The sequence below is a fragment of the Sabethes cyaneus genome, chromosome 2 (genome assembly GCF_943734655.1).
Source record: "Sabethes cyaneus chromosome 2, idSabCyanKW18_F2, whole genome shotgun sequence".
NCBI lineage: Eukaryota > Metazoa > Arthropoda > Insecta > Diptera > Culicidae > Sabethes > Sabethes cyaneus.
Genome location: NC_071354.1, coordinates 231,979,301 through 232,003,433, shown reverse-complemented (window position 1 = coordinate 232,003,433; position 24,133 = coordinate 231,979,301). Strand labels below are relative to the sequence as shown.

Sequence of the window (24,133 nt, the reverse complement as noted above, 5' to 3'; positions counted from 1 at the left end):
GAACAATTGTGTTCTAACAAACAACAATTCATGATTCGTGAAACCATCGAGCTTGAGAGGTGGCGGAATTCGAACGAATACGGGACAATCAATAAATGGTTTTAACCTACGATTAGGTTGATCTTGGCCGGTGCGCTGCAGACTAAATAAGCGGATGTGAGTACTTTTTCAATTCGCCGTCGCTTGGATTTAACTTAGAATGTCGAGGTTCGTTCGGACTCTGCTAGTTGATTGTTTCAAACGGATAATCTTATGACCGTGGCGGCGACTCGAGACGCACTTGTACTAGACAAGGATTTATTATTAAAAGATTCACTTTCAATTATGGCATTGTCGTATGATATAATAATAAAGAACTTTGAATGAGATGCACAACCTTAGCTGAATATGGGTTTTGGGGTATAAGCCAGTTAAACAAGCAATAATTTATAAGCTAATCGAGCTTGAATCACGCCAACCCACGACACATGTACATGAAAGAAAACTTCAAGAAATGGAACGACCTGTCGACCGACCGAAATGGCTGGCTGGTTGGCCGGCGGCAGACCGAAGGAGTACCAGCTCGTTGTGTGTAGGACACCCGACCGAGTTTAGGGTACTGCTGGCTGCTGTGGGGGCGACATATTAGCGAGCAAATATCCAAAGGCGAGAAGCAGCCAGTCTGCCGGCCAGGCCAGCAGCAGAACAAGAAAAGAAAAATGTCGCTCCATTTATGGCCAGTTACTGGCCGATCGGATTGCTTGTCAGCCAGTAGCCAACCAGCTAACCAGGATGACATCATCGAAAGTGGAGCGATTTGATTCCATGCATAGCTAACAGTAAACACAATTTATAATGTAATGCTTCTTGTTTGACAACGAAAGTTGATAACAGAATTCAGGACAAACAAGCGTTTAGCGAAGGGCAGATTCGGTCGACTAATCATAAGTTGGGACCTTATTGATTTGATTTTGTTTTTCAGGAGTTTTGCAGTCAACAACTTTCAGCGAACATTAAACTAACATTAAAAGACATGAATTTCACAGAAAAAAAGGTGCCAAAATTTTCATTTTGTTTAAAATTACTAAAAAATAACTGCTAAACAAAGGCAGTTAAAGTACACGACTGATTAGTATTGTAATAAATTTTTTTTTGTACCAATGCATTGACGTAGCCTTGACATTCTCTGTTTGTTAAAGTGGCGTACAAGCGGACAAAGCGTAGATCATTTTCTACTAGCCAATTCATAGGAGTCGCTCTGCTGTGATATGTATAACTAGATTGTGCTAAATTAATGGAATGTTATGCTTATTTAACATACATTGGTAGTAGTCTAGTCACCAATCAAGTTAATTAATCTCTCTGCAAAAAAAAAAAATTATCGGTCCACAACCAAAAATTGTTCGATATAAATACACTTTCATCAATTTTTTTGTCTACATAAGAAGCATTCACATTGCTTTGCTTTCACTCTCGCTAACAATCTTGATTTAATATCGTGGCTACAAAATTGTTATGATCGAATTATTATTTCCACATCTTTTCTTGGTCCAACAGAATGCATTCAGCTAAATATACCGCATGTTTTCATTGGTAATTACATATTTAAACAAAAACGACACCAGAAAGCGCAACGGCACACGCTCTGAAAATGTTATAGGACGGTTTCGTTACCATAACTTCGATGAGATTTAATCTCAGCAATAATTTTAGATTCAATTTAGCTACCTACAACATATTTTTCAAACAGGGGAAGGCACTCCATTTCCTGTATCGAAATTTAATTTGAATAAACTTTGCTTCTCAGAGGAAACCTTCTATCAGCTTGAAAATAGCTAAACGGTGTGGAAATACTCCACAAATACAGCACAAGACTAGAAATATCCACGACATTAGTTACTTTCGTGGGATATCAATTCGAAGCTAGCATCCCAGCACGGATCTTGAAAAGATGCCGAATACACTCACGATTTTGATGGAATTCGCCAACTCGTTGGTCAAGAATATTGGACGGGGAAGACGGGACTTCAGTACTTGGGCTTGCCCAATTGGGCAACATCGTGAATCCAATCGTACCTTACCGAACGCTTCGCTTTTGTCAGCAGCAGCAGCAGTGGTAACAATTTGGCTTGCTTCACGATACCATTCGATTCGGCGTGCCCCAAGGTTGTCATCTAGGGCCTTTGATATTTGTACTTTTTCTTGACAAATCGTACAGTCGTTCGAGCTGCTCTAAGCTTAGAAAAGTGGGCTCTATTTGCAGTTTAAATACGTCCTTAAATCCTTAAATACCGAATCATCTACTGAATCTGATTCGTGTGAACTATTTGCTACGTTCTTCTAGTCTGTCTTCGCCTGCGGTCCCGGACCAACAAGGGCTATTGATTGTGGTGCGTTGCAAATTGTTCGATTTGCCCGCTGCCTCCAAATTGTACGAATTAATTGTCATCGTGCACAGATAATGTCAAAAGCAACGCGCCAGCTTGGATTTATAGCCAAAACTGGCCGAAATTACAGTAATCCACATTGTCTCAAAGCACTCTATGGCGCATTAGTCCGATCCTCGAAAACGCAAGTATCCAGCTTTTTACGAGCCATAATGGCGGACGTGTTCGTAATATTTGAACAGCATTTTTGACATTTCCTCAATACATCGCACGTTTTCTTTCCGTACATTCCTTTAGTTTTACTGTGAACGCGCGGAAAGAAAACGTGCGATGTATTGAGGAAATGTCAAAAATGCTGTTCAAATATTACGAACATGTCCGCCATTATGGCTCGTAAAAAGCTGGATTGGACCCTTCGAATTGAACGAGTTCAGAGAAAGTTTATACGACTGGCTCTACGTTATCTGCCTTGACGTGGCACAAACAATTTGTCTCCGTATCCTGACCGCTGCCATTTGCTTGGATTAGATACATTAGAATGTCGACGTAAGGTTCAACAGGCTTTGTTCGTGGCCAAACTGTTAAATGGCGAAATTGACTCAACGAAATTACTGTCGCTTATGAATTTCCGTGCATCTGAAAGGACTTTGAGGTCGTCATCATTGCTGACTAACCTGTTTCACCGTACCGATTTTGACCGCAATGAACCAATTACATTGGTGTCAGAGTTTTTAACTGTGTTGAGGAATATTTCCAATTTGGCGAATCACTGAATAAATTTAAGCGGTTGGTGAGAATAAATTTATTATAGATTGTTAGAGTAAGTTCATTTAGACTTATAAGTTAGATGAAGTGTAAAACAAACAAATAAACAAACAAATTATTGTCGGCAGTGATCAGAGATCCCAAATAAATGAACGCGTCAACCGCTTGAAGTTCATCAACGTAAATAGTCACCGTCCACGTCCTTTTTAGTATCATATATTTGATTTTCAACGCATTATTTTGGCGATTATTGTTAGATGACATATATCCATTCCGCAACCTTCCAAGCGATTCAAAAAAACTTGAAAGTGCCTCAAAACACGCTCCAATGTAGCTTTAATCCGCCGTATGCCAGCCTTTTTGTACGAAAAACTGTTCTCGTGTATAGTTCTTCGCGCACGCCCAACTGTATCTTATACTGCCTTGAAATCCACAAAAATATGATACATGGACACGCTGTACTCCCAACATCACACTGTACGATTTGTCGAAGCGGAAAATTTGATCCATAATAGATGCACGAGTCCATTTTTATTCAGTCTTAATTTGAACAGGCATTGCGCCTCCAATAGGGCAGTTCCACGTGAAATGGTAAATGACAAAATTTGAACCTTTCTGATTTGGATTAAACTTTCACTACGCTGTTTGATAGGAGGAAACATGCACCTTGCACAGATTTTACCACCATTTTTATTTATTTTAATTAATATATTCATTCAGTTTAGGTCTTTCTCCCTTCTTCTTTCAGCCAAAGCACAATTTACATAAAAAAGAGTCCTTTGCCCTTAGACATTCAAACGCGACAGTTGGTGCTGTTCCAATTTGACCAGCAGTCCGTGGTGATTCTTGCACTGGACACCGCATCCATCGTTCACCAAACGGTCCTCCTCCTGGCGCGACAGGTACTCGTCACGGTCGCACTTGGTGAATCCCCACTTCTTGAAGATGAAGATCTTCTGACGAACGGGGAACTTGAACTTAGCACGACGCAGTGCCTCGACGACCTGAGCCTTGAAGCGACCGTTCGAACGTACGGACATGATCGGCTGGCCGGTGTGCCCCCAAAGCTACAATTCTCAGCAGTTTGCCGAAGGCACCACGCATTCCAGTTTGAAGCCTATCGGCTCTGGCACAGAACAATGGTATGAAATGGGGAAGGCAAATGAGGAGCGTCCAATATAGCGCTAGCCATCCCAAGCCCCTACCTAGCGCCTCCACGTGGCCATACCTGGTAATGCTCTATTGAGTAGCCAAGCTAGGAGGAGCGATGCTGGGTGGTTCTCGACTTCCTGGTCTCAAAACCGCGGTTTTGGGCAGACGACGGAGCTACACGGCCTAGCTAATAGGTAAGCCTAATAAGTTATTTTAATTATTTTTTTCGCCTTAGTTTATGAAGCATCTTCTGCTATATAGTAAAAACTTTGGCCATAACGAGTCTCAATACTGCACATGGATACAAGAATGCAAAATTAAATTAACTATTAGAAGCACTTATGGAACCTCAAAGGACGCTACTCTATTCCATACGAAGGACTGCTGGTGAGATTGTTCTATTTTTACCATATATACCACATTTCATCTTAATATCATATTATTAACAGTATTATTATTGATATCGTAAATGTGGAAGGCTGGATGAAGGAGTGGATTGAAAACCTGAGTCCTGGTCTGAAGCAAATCTGGCACTTCTCAATCTCAAACTTCTCACTTCTACTACTACTACTATCGGCTCCGACACAGGACAACATCTTGTTGATGGAAATGACGTGGAACGGGTGCAACCGCATGAACATGTAGAACTGATCCTTCCCGCAGAGCTTAACCAGATACTGGTTGCAGCAGATACGGCCCGCTTCCAGTGCTTCCTAGCTCAGCTGTTCGTACTCATCGGACACCAGGTGGATGCACAGTGCTGTGGAAATCTTCGACCGAAGCCTTCTTGCGACCCGGATCAAAGATACGGATCTTCGGATCGGGAACACCATATATGGCCAGGGCTTTGACCGATCCTTTTTTCTACCGCAGTCACACCAACGTGCATTCAAGTTCACACCGTCCGTTTAGTGGTGGAATATGAACGCTATGCATAACACAACTGGCAGTTTGCTCAGTCTAACATCGATTGCACGCAGTAGAACGAATGCGTTCTAAAGCTTTTTAACATTTTCGTTTCGATCAAGTTGCCTTTACCGTTTGGAGCAGCGAATGACTGCAAAACAGTCAAATGACTGGCAGTCACCACGCTAACGAAAAGCAACCGCACAATCGTATGATTCAATACTACAAAAAAAAAAAACAACCACTACATGTGCATGGAAGAAGTCGGTCGGACTCCGTCCAACACAAACGAATATTTTGCTTGCGTCGGGCCGACGTGTGGGTGACAAATTATTACTGTGAGCAGCCGATTTGGAGACAAAAAGAGAAACGAAAAAATACGTCACCGTATGCTTCCAGTCAGTTTGCAGTTTATATTCTCAAAGCGCAAAGCAAAACGGGAGATCGACTGTTTGCTTTTGCTGAGATGCCGCATGAATTGTAAGACGGCAGCAGCGCAAGCCGCAGATTGACTGGATTCAAAAAACAGTCAAATGATCGTTCAAAAAGCGGAGTTTGAATGCAGAAAGTTCGCATTTACGGCAGTCACATTCAACTTGCGATCACTTTTCAAGCCCTGCATATGACAGTATCTTGATGATGGTCACATAAGCTCTTATAAAGCATCAGTTGTTGATAATCTTTGAACGAAAATTCGAGTAGGCTATCCAAATTCGTACAGTCCTTCAACCCGAGTGCATATCCGGATGCAGGCTGTCACTGGTTCGTGGTATACAAACGTGGTTCGGTGGAATTCCGTGGGCAATAAAGCCGTTGTTCCCAAAGATCTTTGCGGTGGTCGAAAATTCACTTTTGAAAGCAGCCTCGGCAAATCAATGTTGTTGCTCAAAATTTTTGCTGAACTTTTCTGCTCGTCCCAAATCGAGCAGAAGACACCGTTCACGATAAGGAGGAAGATTCTCTGGGTCTCTTTGAGGAAATCCATTCCATCAACTAAAACCGCACTCGCAGTGGGAAGCTGCGATGTATTAGTGTCACCGCAAATGAGTATAGAATCAGTTGAGGGTTTTTTTTTTGCAAAACTCACGAATAGAAGAAACGTCCGATTCGATAGCAACAGGATGCTGGCTTTTGTCGGGAGGAATGTACACAGTGCCAAATAAAATTTTCAACCCACGAATGTTCGCGATAATACAAACTTGCTCTAACCTACTTGTTTGTACTGACGAGAGGGCAACGCAAGGATACTGCCAGGGGACAGCGATCAATACACCTTCAAAGCTCAACTTATCATTATTACGTAAAGAACGGTCGCAGTGAAAAACGGTGAACCTTTCGCCGAACAGCTGCACAGACTTATTTGTTTTCGTCAATATGATTATATCAAAACTGCAATCGTCCACTTTAACATAGAATTACTGTACACAGCGGGGAAGTTATTTCTATTGTACGGATATTCGCCTCGCCGGAGACTCATATTTGAAAAATCATATCTCGAAAACTATGGATTGCACTAAAATTGTGTTACATAAAATTCGCCGCTTCAAAATGTAATTTTGCTCTTGATTTTACGTTAAAAATGGCGGCTTGCTTGCTAACACTGCAATATTTGGTGCTCGGGACGGAACGCCTCGTGATAACCATTCGGGTTTTTACGGTTAAAACGGTACGGAACACCTGGTTAATTTTCTTTGAAAATGTGAAAAACAATTCCAAGCCTAATATTAGGGAGCTGGACCCAAAAAAAAGTTCATTATGACAAAATTTGTTCAAAATTAGGCTTAGAATTTGATTTTGTGAAGGTTTTACAAAGCGATGTAAAATTAGGATATTTTTTAAATCCATCGATAACTCTTCACCAGATTTTATGGCATAATTTAGGCTATCTTTATCAAAAATAGGCAACGGAGATGACGGTTTTGTGATAAAATTGGCATTTTATGATTTTTATCATGGTTTTGAAAAAACAATTTCTTTTAGTGAAAAGTGAAAAAAAAAATTCATAAAAATACACTTAATTTTCTACAACTTTTAATCATAAGTAGTTTTTAAGATACCGTAAACGCACCCAATTCTGCACACTCCACCTTTCAGTCAAAACTTCCAAATTCCTGGAAATGTTTATCTTAATTAACACATCTGGGAAAATAAGTGTACATAGAGCTATTCATTCGAGAATGCTATGACAGGAAAATATGCGATCACAGATTGACTAACTTTGTCGAAAATAGTAACTGCTTATCTTTTATGGTTGTCGAAATATTATGAAATGTTTGTAAAAAGCACTTAAAAAGCATAACTGTAACTTTTGAGGATACAATCAGATACAGACAACTGATACTTGCTTTTACAGGTGTTTTGTTGTACTTTTATGTGTGAGTTATTTGATCACCTTGAGAAATATTTAAGCTCAAAGAAGTACTATTTTTCACCGAAAAAGCTGAATATTTCGGAAAATTTAGAAAATAACATATAATGATGTTCCACTAAAACGTGGATTTTAGTAAGACAAACAACTCTCTAGAACAATATGAACACGTAAACATTGGCCAGAATAAGTTAGAAACAAAAAACTGTTTTTAATGGATTGTCCACAAATAATGCTTCATAGCTAATTTATATGAAGAGGTACAGCTATGATGTCTTTGACAAAGTTATTTGTATTGGCATTTCTTATATCTTTATTTAACGCATCAAACCTGTATCTTGAATATGTGAGAAAATTATTTTCGTACTTCATTTTTAGGAATCACATAATGGTTCCTGTTAAATGAATGATTTTTTTTACATAAGAAAATATTGCCAAAGACACCATATGCGAAATATCTTGCGTTTAAGCATAATCTCACGAGATCACGTATTTCGCTGTTTGAATCACTCTGCAGCTTGGCCCATAAAGGGTAAAAAAACCTGAAACACTCATTTAGTTATTCATATGCCCTCAAAAAAATCGTTGCATAAAAAAACCGGTTAAAAACCTATTCATTCAATCGTCGTAAAAAATTCTACAATAACCGAAAAAGCCACACGAATTTAAAAATCGCTGAAAAAACGCGGTAATTTGAAAAATTATGTAAAAAAACCGCGTCAATTCAAAAATCATTAAAAAAACGTGCAAAAAGACTTGAGTGTAATAATAACCAACCATTCGGTGAATGCTAGGATCATTATCAGACAAATTATTAGGCGATTTGAATCTTTATGCTTTGTTGTTTTAGGTTTCGAAGCGTATATCTAGTATAGATAATTTATCACTTTTGATTGGTCCCACAATATACCCCATTTATGGTATAACTATCTCTTGCACTTGAAAAAAAAAATGAATCTGATAGATCTGATGAATGTTAGAAAATCACAGTCAAAACAATATGGCCCCATGCAATCATTGAACCTAACCAAGCTTTACAGCAAGCATCGATGCTATTGGTATTTTACGACGTACACTATTGGTCTTTAAAATCATCTCATCATGAAAACAAGACTTTCTCCCGGTTCAGCAGCACGTTGGTTGGTTTTAACAACCATTCAAGTTTAAGTGCGTTCCGCAGGTACCGTAAATCGGCCTAATTCTTAAGAAATCATTAAAGCTAAAGCTAAATACACTAGGTGCTTTATGCCTTCAAAGTGATTGCTCAGGATCCCTTAACAGGGAACAGGTGGCTTGGATGTGTGCGGTTTTATTCAATCGTCAATGCTTTCCTGCTGATTGGGAATGAAACATAAAAATATAATAAGCAATGCAATTATTATCAGCATCAGTGCCAGAGCATAGATAGGGGCCTTTCAAAGATAGATTTTCTTGGCCTATTTTGTGATACTATAATCGGTAATGATCTGGAAACACTTTCATGAGAGTCATGCTTCTGGGATTACAGAAAGATATATGTTTAACTGGCAGTTTCTTTTAGAAATAATAAGGGCTTATTTTTCTGTTGCATACGTAATCGTGCATAAAACTCGGCAGTTTAAAAGTAATAATTTCAATAAAAATCCTGATTCATTCAATGTCGTACTACTTTTTCCTTAGGGTACTAGGGTACTAGGGTCAAAGATTTGATATAAATCCATAATTTCATTGTAATTTTTTAACAATTTTAGCGTTAGAGGTCCTGGCATGCAACAGAGGAATGGTCCAGGAAAAGAAACTTGCTTCAATAGAAGTGATTTGTTCAATTGTGTTTATCCATAAATATTAACATTTTTTTAGAATTTGGATTCAAATTAGAAATCAAATTGGCTGTTAACAGAAACATTGCCAACTGCGAATCGAAGTCGACAACAGCCGGTGTGTCCCGTCCCGAATGCCAAACACATCAATCATACTGAACTGAGAGCACCGCTTACATGTGGTTGTTAATTATACCACCATCGCCGCGTCCGCGTCTAACAGGATTCGCCAGGTGTGTGCTTCGCCACCGAAACGGTGAACATTCTGGCCGCAGCATGGACGCCACTGACACGACGCGTAGTGGAATCAAGGTGATATATACAGGTGTGGCAATGTTGGTTAAGTGGTGTTAGTGCAATGAAGAAATTTCATCATGGTGTGGGTGGAATCGTAAATCGACCAATCACGATGAAGCATGACGTAAAACTCCAAAAACAAACCCCATTGTCCGACACGGTTTGTTTTTGTAGTTTGACGTCGTTTTCTGATTTTTCGCTACTAATACCATCAAATATCTTCATCTGCCACACCTTTTTAAACCTCATTGTAGTGGAATGGCGTTCCAATTGGAACTTTAGGTGGATCGGTACGCGCCAAAACTAGCCAACCAGAGTGACGCCAACGGGATTGACCGGCAGGAAAAATATAAGAAAACACAAAAAATAGGAACTGAGCCACCTTAAACCTCCTGGCGGCGTCGGAATCGGAACGGGACGGACCACTGGCTGGTGTAACTTACTATAATTGGATTGATGGAAGCGTGTGGCGAGCACAAAACCAATTGAAAAAAAAAGCAAGAGGCGCCGTTGTTCTAGCTCGCGTTCAGAGCGATTCTTATTAGCGAGGATTGCCCTTCACTGGTGGGTATTGTGCAATAATTATGCAATAATTGTTGTTCTTTTTTCAGATTGATGTACAAGGGTACACACAGCTTAGCACAATTTCCGATAAAGCACGTACGTCCGCACATAACCTTGGATATGCATGTTTACCTTGACACAGACTGCAGATTAGTATGAACTTCGATTTAACCTTGACGATTTTTCTCACAAAGCAGTTCACTGGATTTGTCTTTAAATATATATTTTTTCAATCATTAAATTTAATGATTCACAACAGTTCGTTTTTCACAGTTTGTCCATCCACTAAAAAAAGTTTTCCACTTGCTCACTCACTCACGATAGGTAAAGTTTTACGCCTAAACTGTCCAAAAAGACGGAACACCTGAAGATGTTCCCACAGTCAATCGCAGTAGGTAGGTAGTTCTCACGGCTTTTAATTCACGTCCAATTATACAGAGCCACAGAGATTTTACTATAATTTTCATTAAAATAGAGCACTTTTTTCCAACCACGATATCAAACGCTGAAACGGTGCACAAACAATGCGGAATATATGAAGAAACAATTATTATCCGAAGTCGACAACGCGAGGAAAATGGAACTATTTCCACATACATACACAACCGTAGCTGCTGCTGGTGGCATAGATGATGATGGCTATGCGCGACGACAACATATACAGAGCATAGCAGCAGTGGATTTCCAACACCAACATCATCACATCACCACGATGGGATGGATTGACCGAAAAACGAAAAAAAACATTTTCTGCGCGAGGGGCGCTGTGCTGAATTATGCTGTGCTGCACACCAACACAAGCGCTCGGTGGTACATTACATTCCTGAGGCAACGGCATAGATGGTACACGCAAACAGTTACACCACTGACTGCTACCAGCCAGCATAACTGAGAAAATCGCGGAAAATTACGGAACCTACACAAACAGTGTCTTCTTGCCAGCTAGCCAGCAGCAGAGCAGCGCAGCGGTTGATGGCTCGGTTGTTTGGATTGGAAGACGGCATGTAGCATATGAAACCATCACGGGGTATAGAGAACTGCATCGGCACTGTGGTTGAAATGAGAAGTATTGAGGGGCAAAATTGAATAAGATAAGATTAAGGTTCCAGAATTTTATCAAATTTTGTACACTTGTACACTTTTCTTAAGTTCATAACTCTTGAACCAGGTTGAACCATCGTACAATGAACACTTTTTGTTATGAAAACGCTAGAAAAACTTTTTCAGCATTTCAGAAAAAATATCATTAGAAAAAAGTTTTTCACAAAATTTTCTACGACAGTGGGAAGCTCTAAAAAGTCTGGTGCGGTCCAAGAGATTAGAACTATGTATTAGACTACTTAATATACGAGTGCGGCAGTAGTTTAGTTAGTAAAGCATTCGCCGGTAACCCGGATTATTGCACAACTTAATATATTTTTGGTCTAAAGGGTGCCCATATAAAATCGCATCACGGAAAAACGCTGTAGAAAATTACCTAGTTGACCGATCTTTTTCAAACTTTTAGATAATAAAATGTAACCCATTAGTAATCTTTTAGCTTATTTATTTCATTCAACTTCAATACCATAACCGTAAGCTCGCACCTTACGCTTAACTTCACTCATAAGGTTCTGTACAACATCTGGATGTATCTTCTTCTGTACGGAAAGCCACTTTTTCTTCAAGTATTCCTCCGATTTGACCTCCTTGGGATGCTTCCGTAGTGCCTGCCTGCTTCATAATAGTTCAGTATTTTTCGATGGACCTTAGTTCAGTTGGGGGCGAAGTTTCATGTCCTTGGGTAGGAAAGTAACCCCATTGGCTTCGTCCACTCCACTCCAGAACATCCCTTGAATAGTGCCACAAAGCTAGATCCAACCACAAGTTCGTAGGGCCCTCGTGTTACTTCAACAGAGGAAGCAGACGCTTCTGTAGACACTCCTTGAGGTAGATCTGCCCATTTACAGTCCCGGTAGTCACGAACGGCGCACTCCGTTTGCCACATGAGCAGATTGAATGCCAAATCATGCATTTCTTGGCAAACTTTGAAAGTTTCTGCTTCCCTATTTCATCCGGAATATCAAACCTGTGCTGGACAGGGATGGTTCGATCACTTTGACTCAATTTTGATTCATTTGACAGTACCGCCTCAGTCGAGCAAAATTTGACAAAGTTTTATATGGGACATTTTTAGAACTAGTTAGTAGCTACAATTTTGCCGAAGAAAGTTTTGCTGTATCTTTTGTAGTTACGAAGCTACAATGCTAGTACCTCATTAGTAATAAAATGAACGTTCACTTAGCTACTAATCAGGTACTAGCATTATAACACCCTAATTATAAAAAAATACAGTAAAACTTTATTCAGCAAAGTTGTAGATAATAACTAGTTCTACAAATGTCTCCTACATAACTTTGTCAAATTTTGCTCGGCAAGGGCGGTACTGTCAAATGAATCAAAATTGTGAGTCAAAATGATCGGACCATCCCTGGTGCTGGAAGCTGTCGACTCACAGTTGAGTGGACGATTCTGAGTTTTCTTTCGATGTCCCGATAAGATAGTTGAGGATTTCGCGACCAATTCGCGACGTTGCTTTTCGAGTGACGCCATTTTTTACAATATTCAAAAAACTGACAGCGATAAATATAAGGTGTGAACAATACACTCTAAACGACTTCTACTCAAATTTTCAAGAGAAAATACCTATTGGAGAAGTGCTATAGTGGTATCGACACGACGGGAAGGGTTTCTTCAAAAAGAATAGCAATACACCCAATTTCGCCCAATTGAGAAATATTGGTAATTATCAGAAGTTGAAGAAGAGTGGAATGTCACTCGGCATGCGACAGCGGCATGCGATGAAGAGACAGCAGAACAAACCAGCTAGCCAAAAGTGTGTCCCAAAATATGATTAATGGTATTCGATAAAAAGTTCGAGATTTCATCAAAACCAAAGCGGAGCAATCTTTTCGTTATTTTTTCTAGAAAGTGTAATACATGACCTTCATTTTGAGCACTCAACATTTTTGTTTCATCCACATGGTTCCGAGTTAGTTCCGTTTTTTTTCGCGTCCAGATATTAAATGATTCAAGCTCTATGCGGATACTTATGCTTGACAAAAAAAAAGAAAAGAGTAAAATGTTTCAGTTACCCAATTACCGAAATTTTCTCGTCCAGCTTACTCGCCTTCATCTGTGCTTCCACATCACTTATCCTCTAGTTGCTGTTCCTCAACATTCTCCTTGTTACGACGTTCATTGCCCACAATGATCATTGCATGGGCGTTTCTTGCTTTCAATAAAAGTGATTTTGAAATTTGCTGACAGATAATAAAAGATCAAGTGTTCCCAACAAACATATAGTCATGTTCACTTTAAACCGATAATTGTCGTACATAATCAATGGCCAAGATTGCCAATCGAGCGAGAAGCAAACGATACCCACTACCACGCAAACGAGCATGCGAAACATAGCTTTCAACGCTTACTGCTTACGACTTTCTGCACAGCTACGTAATGCTGGAAGGATCCAGTGCGTTCTCGTAAATATCCGCTTATCAAGGAAGATTTAGTAAGGAGTTTATAGTTCAATTTTGCTTGATTTTCTTTGCAATATTGTGCAAATATCAGTGACTTATCGCAAAGAAACTGCTCTAATCAAACGGCGACAGATCGAAGAAATATGAATTTTGACAATAAAAGGTTATCTTTTCGACATTTTAGAATAAATTTCACCATTTCTAAGTGTGCTTAATTGCTTAAAGAATCGATGACCACATTTATAGTCCTTTCAACGAACTTTTTATTTCCGTACGAATTTGACAAGTATCTCAGCATTCCAGTTAGCTTCGAGGTACGACACTGGGTTAACAAATTAGACGTCATGAATTCAAATCTCGGCAGGAAGAGCCAACAACCGGCTGCGAAGTCTGTTGAAAAAAAAAACAGGTCAAGCAAGTAGTAGGTATCTAAGCTTTTAGCAGCAGCAATTTTAGTCCAGGGGGGGGGAGGTTTCAAATATGGAGAAAAAGATTTGTTGCTCTTGCGTTATAGGAATCTCTGGACCGAAAACAGACGTACAAACGACTGGAATTCAAATGCATAATTTAAAATAGCGGTGTTAGCTACTGAAAAAGTTTGCGTATAAATTTGACTTGTGAAAAGCCACTATTTAAATCCGTCCGATCAGGTTTTGCCAATTTGGGGTAATTTCCCGTCCAAATAATGATCCATCTATGAATCGACTCGGACGTGCCGCAGGGTAGTAAATTGGGATAGCTGTAGTTCAACGTTGTTAGTTGGTTTTGGTTGGTAGTTGACTATAATAGACAGAGGAAGAGTAACTTAGCTCCATCAGCGGTGACGAATGCTAAAAAAACATGCCAAACAACACAAAGGTGATAGATATCACTTTTTACCAGTCCTCTGTGATTAAAAAATTATGCAATGTCATGGGTGATGATGGACGAATCATGAGAACCTAGGAGAAAAGTGGGCTCGAATCCGGTTATAATTGGCTCCCATACTATCCTGGTTCAACCCACTATTCTCCCAGCTTGGTGAAAAGAAACTAACAATGAAGCTAGCAACGGGTGGCAATGTTCTGCTGATAATGCTGGTCATTCTGAAGGCATCAAGGTCTCGACTATGAATGCTCAGAAACCGACAGGCACACATCCAATTGGAGACCATTCCAATCAGAGGGATAAAAGAACGCCCCTGAAGAAGGGAATCAGTCAAGATGCAGAATAAAATAAAATTCATCCAGGTGAACCTTCATCACGCCAAGGGAGCAAGCAGCGTCCTATGCAGGAGGTTCATTCACGAAAATTTGGACGTGGCTCTAGTTCAAGAGCCGTGGTTCAACAAGAATAGGATTCTAGGAATTTCCACACAAGCATGTAAGCTTCTTTATGACAACACGCAGACTGCTCCAAGGGCAGCAATTCTAATACGGGAAGATAAAAAATTTATTCCTGTTACAGAATTCATCAATAGAGATATTGTAGCAATACAATTGGAGGTTCCAACGACCCGGGGAAAAACGGACATCATCGTAGCTTCGGCCTATTTCCCAGGAGACAACGGTGAAACACCTCCAACAGAAGTTGCAGCGCTAGTTCAACACTGCAAATCGAAGAACAAACAGCTCATTATTGGGTGTGATGCAAATGCCCACCATACAGTTTGGGGCAGCAGCAACATTAATTTTAGAGGTGAGTGCTTGTTTGAATATTTATTATCGCATAATATTAACATATGTAATCAAGGTAATGATCCCACATTTGTTACATCAACTAGACAGGAAGTTCTTGATCTAACACTTTGTAGTTTTAAACTATCAGATATGATTGTAAATTGGCATGTGTCGAATGAGCAATCGTTATCTGATCATAGACATATAATGTTTAATTACAATTCTGGAGATCTTTTAATCGAGCAATTCAGAGACCCCAGGAAAACCAATTGGGATACCTACTTTTCCAAACTTTTGAACGATGATTTCATACCGATGGATAATACAGCTTCCATCGAGCAACTTGAAACAGTCTCGTCAACATTTACCACTAATATCATGACAGCTTTTGAGGAAAGCTGCCCACTGAAGCGGAAAACTTCAATCAAAGACGCGTCATGGTGGAATCGAAAGCTTGAAAAGCTTAGAAAATTGACTAGGAAACTTTTCAACAAAGCCAAGGCTACTTCTGATTGGACTAATTATAGAGAATGTCTAACAGAGTACAATCGAGAAATCCGTAAATCTAAAAGAAGGGATTGGAGGAATACATGCGAGCAAGTTGACAGCTTGCCTGTTATAGCAAGACTTCACAAAGCCCTTTCAAAAGATCACACTAATGGACTTGGAAGCCTAAAAAATAAACATGGCCAGTTTACAACCGATTCTCAGGAATTGCTTAGTATCATGATAGACACACACTTTCCAGGCTCAATTCAAACGTCTTCCGATGACGCACAGGGCTTCAACGCAGCTCAGTCTAGTTCAATTATGGACGAAGATGGAGTTCAAGAATTAGCCAGTGCTATTTTCACGGAGTCGAGAGTTGAGTGGGCAGTGGATTCTATAAGTCCCTTCAAGTCTCCAGGATTAGATGGAATTTATCCAGTGCTATTACAAAAAAGCAAGGATATCACGGTTCCTCTTCTGACAAAGATGTTTAGGGCAAGTTTGATACTAGGATACATTCCTAAGAAATGGCGAGAAGTCCGGGTTATCTTCATTCCTAAAGCGGGAAAACGTGACAGGACAAATCCCAAAGCATACAGACCAATCAGTCTCACATCCGTGATTTTAAAGACGTTTGAAAAAATCATGGATCTTCATATCAAATTATCATATTTAAAAAGAAGACCTTTGAACAAATCCAGTTTGCTTACCAAGCTGGAAAATCAACTGAAACTGCACTTCATACGTTGATTTCGAAAATAGAAAAGTCTTTTGACAATAAAGAAATCTCACTTGCAGCTTTTCTTGATATTGAGGGAGCATTTGATAATGCCTCCCACAATTCAATAAATAGAGCCATGGAGGAACGGGGTTTTGACAGGTGCATTTCCAGTTGGATACATGCTATGCTAACCAACCGCACAATAACTACAAAACTGGGAGGATCTACTTTAACGACAAAACCAACTAGAGGTTGCCCTCAAGGGGGAGTCCTATCTCCTATGCTGTGGTCCCTAGTAGTCGATGATCTTCTAAATAAATTGGCTGAAAAAGGCTATGAAGCCATAGGATTCGCTGACGATATAACAATATTAGTAAGGGGAAAGTATGAACATACTATTTCCAATAGCATGCAATCTGCCCTCAACTACACACTTAAATGGTGTGACTTGGAAGGACTAAGTATTAACCCTTCTAAAACAGTCATAATACCATTTACAAGAAGAAGGAAATACAGTATTGCGGATCTGCAGCTGAGGGGCGTCCAATTGAAGCTATCCAAACGTACAAAATACTTGGGTGTTATACTTGACCATAAGCTAAATTGGAACGATCATCTAGAGTATGCAATCTCAAAAACAAGCAGTGCTCTTTGGGCTTGCAGCAATACATTTGGTAAAAAGTGGGGACTTAAACCGAGGATGATTCACTGGATCTATTCGGCAATTGTGAGACCCAGACTAACATATGCTTCGCTATTGTCAGGGTGGCCACAGAACTTCTTGAAAAAAATTCCCGACTTTTCCCCGATATTTTCCCGACCGGACTTAAGTTTTTCCCGACAGAAACTTCCTTCGTTTTTCCGTTATAAAATAAAGATAACATTTGCTATGTATATTACAGAGCAAAGCTCAAGGATCGAAACTATCACTCTACTATGAGTCTACGGAGTGCACTCGTCGATTCTTCCACGAAACAGAAGTGGAAGCTCAAATAATGTAATAGTCGAAAAGCAGGTATCTTTATGGACAGTCTGGGCACGACTGGCTCTCAAATCCACTAAGCGTGCATCCAAATTAGTTTAAGAGTGCAGCACAACTAAGAGAACTTTCTCGCCAAAACAAAGTTTCATTATTTAGGGTGCCTGGACACTGCGGAAACGAGAGTAATGAGCTTGCTGACAGCCTAGCGAAACAAGGATCAGCTCAGACAGCAGTCCGTCAACGATACGCTAATCTGAGGAGGGCTGTTAAGAAGTCTTGTAAGCAGGACTAGAGAGCCAGGATCAACTATCTAGCTGATGAACGACGACGTTACTTTTTGCAGCGTTCTGCTAGTGGCAAACCCATCTTTGTCAGCCCAGATGATGCATCAGCTTTTTAGCAATATATTAGCAATAAGGAAACCGCAACTTTTCCGATGGACTGGATACAGGGCATATTGGTCAAAATCCCTAAAAAAGGAGACCCAACTGAATGCGGTAACAGGCGTGACATCACGTTTCTTTGCATTACTCTCAACGCACTCTGTAAGTTAATCCTCAACCGGATCTGGAAGAAAATCAACGCTGCTCTCCGGCAACAGCAAACTAGATTCCCTGCCAATCGATGTGTGGATCATAATATGACTCTCCGTATTATGTTGAAGCAAGTCATCGAAATTCTGACCTGTTTTCTTCTGGTACTTGTTGATTTCAAGAAAGCATTCGACCGAAATACGCAAACATCTGGGGCGTACTAAGGCGTACTAAGGCGTAGATGAGTTCCTGATAAAGTAGTCTATCGCATTGTTTCAGTGCAAATTGCTGCACGATGGCCTCCTGTCGGTCCCTATATGTGTTACTGAAGGAGTGACATAAGGCTACATATGTTCTGTCACCGCAACTGCTCCTCGTTGTGATGGACGAGATTTTAATTGGAACCATTGACAGTGAACCAGACCGAGGATTACCCTGGAGTCTTTTGACTTTGCCGCCCAGTTAGCTTCGAGGTACGATGCTGGTTTAACAAGCCAGTCGTCGTATGTTCGAATCTCGGCTAGGCGGTAATTGCTAAATAAAGTCAGTAGAATTGTTACACTAGCCCCGTAATTTTCCTGTACTCTAACAGCCGACTGCGAAGTAGTATGTCTAAAGACGGTTTAAGCCCAAGACTTTGCTTTTGCTTGGCTTTTGACTTTGGCCGACGACATTTTCTTGCTCTGCTGACGACAATATGATATGCAGAACAACCTTGATGACAACTCCAAGATAGTCACCTTTATTCTTGTTTACGGCCGTATCCTGCATTCGTATGAGCAAAAGGAAGGGGCGTTCGAACGTTCGAATTGATTCGAACGAAAACAAGAATACGAATCGGCTTAACTTTCGAACGAATGTCATTCGAACGAAAACAAGAATAAGAGTGAGTAGGTCTCATATTCAACGTCGCGACGACCAAGTCAGTGAAATTAAACATTATTAATCCATCCAGTTTCAAAGTTAGACACACGTATCAGGATGGCCAGGGATTTGGGAATTTGGGCTCGACACACAAATCAGATTACCGTACCGATCCTAGTACGAATTTTCAATTTAAACGTGAAATTCGTTCGATTGCCTGCAAGATGTGGTCCGTGTCGGTGAAGGCAACTGCAGGTCTTCGTTCTGCATCATTCAGGATTCGTGGTCTCACACTTGGATTTCCAATTGGGAACTCTATCGTCAATATCGCCACATAGGAACAGCGATTCGGAAGCGTAAGGGGAGAAGCATCTGATATATTTTGAGAAGAGGGGCGAACGAAATCGGCAGGAAGACACTCAACAGGAGAGCAGAGGAAGCAGATCTAGAAGCTACTGACGGCGTGGTCTTGCTAAATGTATTTAGATTATTATTGGAGCCTCACCTATCGACATGTGGCAGATGGCAGAAAACCATGGCAGATAACCGTCCACCAACCAGACTTGATACCTTTGTTCTGCCGAACCACAAGCCAACGGACATGAACACATCAGTAATTAAGTCGTCAGCAACAAGATAAAAAAATAAAAATATACAAAATATTGGACGCAGTGGATCAGCTCCGCAACAAAAGAAGAAAGCTGTATTTATTGCTAACCGTCTCCTCCCAGTTTGTCTCGTGGTACGATACTGATCAAATAAGCCAGTCGTCGTATGATCGAATCTATCAATTTTTCTACACACTGACAGTTGGCCACAAAGTATATCAAACACAACATTAGGAGGCCAAATCACTGACGAACTAACATGACACTGGCATTTCACTAATGAGAATGACACATAAGATCTCACAAGCAAATGACCCAAGGGACTGGCAGCCCTATCCCTACTCAATGTGTTTGACCGTAGCCAACATCTACTGCCGGCTTGGGTATTATTTGCAAAAATCTGCCTAGATTTGAAAATACTATCCATCTGCCAGCATCCCGGCTTTGCGGAGTGTAACGAACAGAACGTATTGCGGTGTCATGCTGTTTCATTTACGCAAATGGTTAAATGTTGACTGCAAAACATGGCTGCCTAGCAGGACCGTGAAATGACCACTTGCTTATAAGCGGGTGGGCACAGTGCAACAAGTTTGCCTTTTGCTACCCGTTTTTTGATTTCAAACGTCTCGTAAAAAATCTACAGATCAAAGCTGACTACTTTAAGGTAAAAATAAAAAGCACTTAACTTATATAAATTGTTATTCAATAAAAATTGTTATATGTGCGGAAAGGAGAATTAAAGTGTTCATGTCCGTTGACTTGTGGTTCGGTAGAACAATGGGATCAAGTCCAGCGACGTACCTTGAAACCAACTGGAAAGCTGCACCCTCCACACACCATAAGTGAGTGCCAGACGCTCATAGTTACAGACGGTTTTCAGTTCGCCTTTGCAGGTGGAGGAAATTCCTGGTACGAAGATTTCGTTCGAGGTCTAAAGGTTCATTTGTCTCAGAATTGCAGGGGTGTCGACATGTCTCCCAGATTCTGACAACGAAGTGAACTTGAACATCTTTCCGTAAATTCATGAATTCCCGATTTATAGCAATTTCCACCAAATTCCCGACTTTTTCCCGCATTTTTCCCGGCAAGTTCCAATTCCCGACTTTTTCCCGTATTTCCCGCTTTTCCCGAGTCTGTGGCCACCCTGCTATTGTGGTGGCCTAAAACTACACAAATAACAGCTCAAAAAATGCTTGGAAAGCTACAACGTATGGCGTGCTCTTCAATAACTGGAGCAATGACCAGCACACCTTCCAAAGCTCTAGATGCTCTTTTATATCTTCTACCGTTGCACCAATTCGTACAACTTGAAGCAGAAAAAGGTGCTCTTAGGCTTAGGCGTGTTAAACACTTTCAAGATGGAGATCTCAATGGACACCTACGAATCCTCCGAGATTTTCAACTGAACACCCTGGTAATCATGAACGAAGACTGGATGGAAACTAGGACAAACTTCGATATACCCTTCAAAGTAATCGAAACCGATCGCAGATTATGGGAAGAAGGTGGTCCTAAGACTCGTCCGGGATCACTCCTGTTTTACACCGATGGTTCTAAAATTGGCAAATCCACAGGAGCTGGGGTTACTGGACCAGGAATCGACATATCAATTCCAATGGGACAGTGGCCCACAGTCTTCCAAGCAGAAATACATGCCATATCAACTTGTACAAACATTTGCTTGACTAGGAAATACAGACATGCCAATATCTGTATTTTCTCCGATAGTCAAGCAGCTCTAAATGCCTTAAAAGCATACACATGCCAGTCAAAGCTGGTTTGGGAGTGCATCCTCTCCCTAAGACAATTGGCTTTAACTAACAATGTTAATTTATACTGGGTACCCGGTCATGCCGGTATAGAAAAAAATGAAAAGGCCGATCTCTTAGCGAGAATTGGTTCGTCAACTGAATTCGTTGGGCCTGAGCCATTCTGCGGGGTGTCCACAGCCTGCGTAAAAGCTGAGCTCAAAGTCTGGGAATCATCAACGATTGATGCCAACTGGAGAGCTGTTCCAACATTACGACAATCAAAGCGTTTCATTACGCCATGCAAAAGCATCACACGCAGCTTAATCAGTTTGAATAAAATGGATCTGAGTACGCTGACCGGTCTTTTAACCGGACACTGTCCGAGCAGATATCACCTTAAAAATATAGGTAAGCTGACAGATGACATATGTCGATTCTGTAATTTTGAGATCGAGACCTCAGAACATATACTGTGTCAATGCAGCGCTCTAATTCAACGAAGACTGCGTATTCTAGGAGAGGGCGTTCTAACGCCTAGCGAGATATGGTCTGCTGAAACAAAAAAGGTACTGAAATTCATTAAGGAAGTCATACCTTCTTGGGGGGAAATGCAAATTCATAGGGCGACCAACACGCTGACTCATAGTGATGGAACGAACTGATTATGCAAACAGCAACTCGGAGTATACCACAATAGATCTAACTAATGGTCGCAGTGGTCCAGGCTCCCATAAAAAAAAAAAAAAAAAAAAAAACGGGTGGCAACTAAAATTTTGCAATTTTTTCGCGGTTCTTATTCTCAACAACAAACGAGCTCAGAGAGAAATGAGATGTGATGAGATGAGATGTATGTATATGTTAGCTCTCTCTCTCTCTCTCCTCTTTTTGTTAATATTTTTTGTTTTGTTTATGCTTGCCCAGTTTTGCTAAAAATGGCGTCGAAACAAGAAGCATGTCGGAAGCGCGTTGTATACTTCTACAAACTGCCACAGAAACCTCGGCGAAAAGTATACAGTACAACATCTAAAAAGCAAATATATTGCGGCTTCGATTGTTAACCATATCCTAAGATGCTCAACAACTATTCGCAAGCAAGGTAGTGGAAGACCAGCCAAAATTATGGAGACAGGAGAACATCGTTCTCTTTCTCGTTTCTTCAATAACAAGCTCCCTGCTTTGGCTATCAATTAAGATGCACCAGACGAATGCTTGAAGAAAATTTTGATCCCGTTTCTACAAAAACATCATGGAGATGGACAATACGTGTTTTGACCGAATAGAGCATCATCGCATTACGCCAAAAAACACAAACGCTCCTGAATACCCATTCGATCTCATTTGTATCCAAAAACCACGACCCGAAAAATCTGTCTCAGTGCGCCCAATCGAAGATTTCTTCGGGATTTTGAGTTCCTTGGTGTACAAAAATAACTGGAGAGCCACGAATTGCCAACAGTTGATTGGTAGAATCAAGGGATGCATTTGCAAAGTTGTCCTGACGGCCGTACAACGCTCCTGTTCCGATGTCAAACGAAAGCTTCGCCGAAAAGCCGATTACGGACCGTTTTCAAATGTACACTAATTTTTTTTCAACAATGGATAATGTATCTTTAATTTCGGTAAATCAGATGTTCTTTCAACCCTATTCCGTATTTCGAACGGGTTTATATTTCGTTCGAAAAAACAGCGGTTCGAACAAAAGATCTTCATGTGAAAAAATAACTCGAACGAAATATTTGCCAAGTCGATCGAAATTTTTCAACTCGTTCGAAATACACAATATGGGTGTTTGTCTTTTTTTGACAGCTTGAGAAAAAAATTCCAAAATTTTAATTGCCACCCGTTAAGTGCTTCCATTTATTTTCTTCTATCATCTCTCCACTGGAAAGACTGAAAAAAATATTAGAATACATGTTTTCAGTGTTGGTTTGTGAGGTTGAGGGTAATATCTTCTGTCCATGAACATTAAAAAGTCGAGTATTTTTTACCCGTACCAAAAACGAAATTCTACTGCATTAGCATTAACTGAACTCCCCCAGCCATCTGGTAGAGAATTTCGATGTACTAATTTCCTTCCTAAGTTTGCCTTAAGAAACTCGCATAGAGAGGCGATAGAATTTCTTCCTGGGGCTCCATTCGTTTGTTACACTAAATGTGCAGTAATTTGCCTTTATACAAAACTTACTGGGCATTTTCAAAATTATCGTACAAGATGGGCCGAAAGGTTTCAGGAATTCTTGAAATTTTGTATTGCATATTAATTAAACCAATGAAGTTAAACACTGTTTAAAAAATTTGAGGTCTCTTATTTTCCCACAAAGCTCAAATGAAAATATTGCAGCTTTGTCCGACATCTCTAATGAACCAAGCATCGATAAACGAATGATTTTCAATTATAATGGAAGTATATTTTCTTAACCATCCAGAAAAAACATCATCATTGAGAAAAGTCGGAAAATTACGTTTTGCAAACTATGAAATTTTTTGATTTTTTTTTGTTTGTTATCCGAACTTTCAATGGTGAAAATTTCATGATAGCATTGTGTTATGTTACTGAGTTACGGCCGGTCTCCAGTTGTTTGTCCGGAATTCAGAAACAAAAAGGAATACTATCGTGAAATTTTCTCGTCAGCTCTGTGTCCCAACCTCCTCATCTCAGAATATTTCTTCATGATTTCATGAATTTCTTCCCTATAAACAATGCTAATTTTTCGGTTGTTATCCCTCGTTACCGATACTTTCATTGTAATTTCATTATACCAGGTTTGGAAATTTCAGCTGTTTTGGAA

General features: G+C 40.2%; 1 protein-coding gene across 2 annotated transcripts in view; it reads right to left on the bottom strand.

The window, feature by feature from the left end:
• Nucleotides 1–24,133, bottom strand: part of LOC128738234 (autophagy-related protein 13 homolog) — a 123,584-nt gene that overhangs the window by 83,587 nt on the left and 15,864 nt on the right. Inside the window, exon 1 of one of the 2 annotated variants that reach the window (XM_053833224.1) lies at nt 10,350–10,429. The exons of the other annotated variant lie outside the window; for it this stretch is intronic. The gene's annotated coding sequence lies outside the window, so the exon portion shown is untranslated. Of the gene's footprint in view, nt 1–10,349; nt 10,430–24,133 lie in introns of those variants that run through there. 2 annotated transcript variants of the gene reach the window in all.